Source organism: Lupinus angustifolius, chromosome LG11 (assembly GCF_001865875.1).
Source record: "Lupinus angustifolius cultivar Tanjil chromosome LG11, LupAngTanjil_v1.0, whole genome shotgun sequence".
Lineage (NCBI taxonomy): Eukaryota > Viridiplantae > Streptophyta > Magnoliopsida > Fabales > Fabaceae > Lupinus > Lupinus angustifolius.
In genome coordinates, this window is record NC_032019.1 from 10,012,996 (window position 1) to 10,016,897 (window position 3,902).

The window sequence follows — 3,902 nt, forward strand, 5'->3', positions numbered from 1 at the left end:
GAAGGTCAAGCTAATAGAATATCTAAAATCCAACAAAGACCTTTTTGCTTGGTACTCGGCCTATATGCCCGAAATCGACCCTTCAGTAATATCCCACTGATTGATGACCAACCCAAGGGAAAAACAGGTTACTCATAAGCGAAGGAAAATGGGAGCCGACAGAACAACTAAGGTTGCTCAGAAAACAACCGAGCTTCTAAAGGCCGGGTTCATCCGAGAAATCATTTACACCACTTGGCTGGCAAATGTGGTATTGGTAAAGAAGCCCTCTGAAAAAGGGTGGATGTGTGTAGATTACACATACCTAAATATGGTGTTCCCAAAAGTCATGTATCATCTTCCCAACATTGATCATCTGGTGGATAACTCCTTGAGCTATCAATACTTATCTTTTATGAATGCTTACTCAGGCTACAACTAGATCCCGATGTAACCACCAGACCAATAGAAGACTGCCTTCATTATTGACCGGGCAGCTTATTGTTACATAGTTTGATATTTGATATGAGCCTCAAATGGCTATCAAGAGGCAAGTGTTATCATATTTTGTTGCCGATTTGACCATACAACCGGACAACCCAAGATAGACTTGGACGATCTTTGTCAATGGATCTTCCAACCCCAAGGGAAGCAGGGTCGAGATAATGTTAGATAACAGCCACAAGATGACCATCGAAAATTATCCGACTTTCACTTTCCCAATCTCCAACAACCAAGCTGAATATGAAGTCTGCATAGCCGGATTACAATTAACAAGGGAGGTTGGGGCTGAAAAAGTTGGCATATTTAGCGATTCCTAGTTAGAGGTCTCACAGGTAACCAGTGTTTACCAAACCAAAGATATATTATTGGGTAAGTACTTGGAAAAAGTGAAGGAACTGATTGCTAAGTTTGAGAAAGCAACCATCCAATATGTTCTGAGATAACAGAATGCACGAGCAAATATCCTGTCTAAACTGACTAGCACTAAGAGCTCGCGGAGCAACCAATCCATCATCTAGAGAACTATATCGTCGAGGTTGTTCTTCTCCCCTCCTCAAGTACCTCGTCCCAAGGGGATGCTATCACCAAGTTAGGAAGGCCCTTACCGGGTTGTAAGCAAATCCGGCAAAGGCTTCAAGCTGGAAGACCTGGTTGGGAAAGAAATTCCCCGGATATGGTATGTTACAAACCTCCAAGTTTTTTATGTTTAAAATGTAATATACATTTCAACCCCTTTCAGGTCGGAAAACCTTTGTAACACAAACATGTATATGATAATGATGTATTATTCATTTCATGTGTTCATCACATGAATCCGACCCAACGTCAATACCACCCAAGGCGTGGACCATGTCCGTTTTGATTGATAGTCCAATAATTACTATCCCTCAAGGTGCGGACCATGTCCCCTTTCGATGGCAGTTACGTATATCACCTAACGCGTGAACCATGTCCTCCTTGATTGATGGTCCAATAATTAATACCCTTCAAAGTGTGGACCATGTCCTCATTCAATGATGATTAAGTATATCACCTATGGCGCAGACTATGTCCTCCTTGATCGGTGGTCCAATAATTATTACCCCTCAAAGTGTGGACCATTTTCCCCTTCGACGACAGTTAAGTGTATCACCCAAGGTGCAGAATGTCCCCCTTGACCGGTAGTCCAATAATTAATACTCCTCAAGGTGTGGACCATGTCCTCTTTCGATGGCGGTTAAGTATATACCTGAGGCGCAGACCATGTCCCCCTTGATCGGTGGTCCAATAGTTAATGACCTTCAAAGTGCAAACCATGTCCCCATCTGATGGCGGCTAAATAATCACTTGAGGCGTGAACCTTGTTCTGATTGTTCAAATTCACATTCAGGTCATTCAGCTTGGTCAGACTCAAATTTAACATGGAAAATATCACAACATATGGTTTCAACTATATCTATCATCACTCCTTCCGGTCAACATTACGTTGTTCAGACTCATGGACGATGATTTCTATTACTTTTATTTCTGATCAAGTTCGACATTATTTTTTTCTAGTCTATGTTGTCTTGTTTATTTTCGAAGTTCTTTGGATTATCCCCGACCAAAACTACCTTATTCAAGATTCACCCACTTGTGTTATTAATACTTCCGGTCAAGTTCATCTTATTCAACAGTTGGGCTAACCCATTCTCAAAGGGACAAGTCACACAAGGCCAAGACGACACTCAGATTCGAACTACTCAACATCCAACTGCAATTATTCAAGGCTTTAGTTTCAAAGGTTTAAATTCGGCCAATGATACCTTTGGCCTTTGGTTGAATAATTCGATGTATAAGTCTGACCAAAGGGATAGCTTAAGATTAGAGGATTAATGTCGTTTAAATCATTTTAGGTGCTTAATGTTATTTCTAACAAAGGGACATGACTAGCTAGATTATTACCGATAAAGGGCGCTTCAGCAAGATTCAAGATTTAGTCATCACAATTATTCATGAATAAAAATGCTTGGCAAGAATATTAAAAGAGGATGAGCAAAATAAATAAAAGGCTTCATTCAATTAGCAACTTGATTAAAATTATTTTGCAAGAAATAAAGCTACCCCTCCTACTCGGAACCGACAGCTTAGCAGTGCCACCTGGTTCCTCTAACACTAACTCTCCATCAACAACGAGGGTGTGGATGTGTTAGACGAACTTGGCTCACAACGTTCTCCCATGACAGATGAGTTGTTTCATTCACCAAGTCGGCCATCTCATCTAGCTCAGAAGCCTGGTCGGCCTTCTGCTGGGCAAGAAGAGCCTTCTCCCTTTCAGTACCCGTGCCCGAGTCTCTGAGGCAGTCAACTACCTAGTCAGAAGATCAGTTTCCCCTTGGACGTCACGAGCTCGTTCCTCTAACTGCTCCAACTTGCCCTTAAACGCTGGATCTCCATCTCTACCTCTCAAACCTAATGGTCAGGTTGTCATGGCTCTCCATGGCCACCCGATGAGAACAATCATGCCAATAAGACATCATCGACAACTGATTGTTAGTCGTCATGGCATGAGCTTCTACACTTTTCAGCTCCGCAACACGAGCCTCTTTTAACCTCAACAGATAAGCATAATGCTGCTATTGGAGAGTGTCTAGAGCATTACTCTCCATCTGGCTAAGGATGACCCCCTCTTCCTCAATATATTTGGCCATTGAAGCCGAGAGAACAGAAGACATTCGTAGTTGTTTCAGTAGATTGGGCATGGAGATCTCGTCCAGTGGCTCTCTCACGGCATGGTTTAATAGGTTATGCTCTAATGTCGGATAAGGTTAAAAGGTCGAGAGAACCCGTTTAGGCCGGGTAGCAAACTCATTCCCCTTGGTAGTAGACTTATGCCCAACAGGCCTAACAAGTTGCACCTCGGCATCAGCAGAGCCCCCTGCTTGGAAGAAGGATAGATGCAGACCTTCGAGTCACATAGACCATCGGTTGGACTGGCGGAGGGACGCGGACATGCCGAGTACTGTCACTTATCGTTCGTTGTATAGAAGAGGACTCCGACCCGTGACCAGAAGCAGAAAGGGTCTTTGGAGGTGAGGAAATTTGAGCATGCTTGCTCGCTGATGCCCTATCTTGCCCCCTACCAAGTGTCTTCACCAATAGGCGAGTCTTGTCGAGATTGTTGCTCATCTCAAATGGAAAACAAAACAGATATTAGTAAATAACATATAACTACCAAAACATACACAGACAACCCCGACTAACCTATCTATGCGCTGCTCCAAGGTCGCATCCCCTTCTGTAGGGCCAAGCAAGGTTCAGTCGCACCTTCCGCCAGCGCATGTAATAAGTCCTCAACTGCCTCCCTTTCCTGACTAGTCAAACTCTTGTCGCTCGTCAGAAACCTCTTCATGGGTTTCTATTGGAATTCCCCATTTCAAGTAAAGGGGAACCACCTCCTC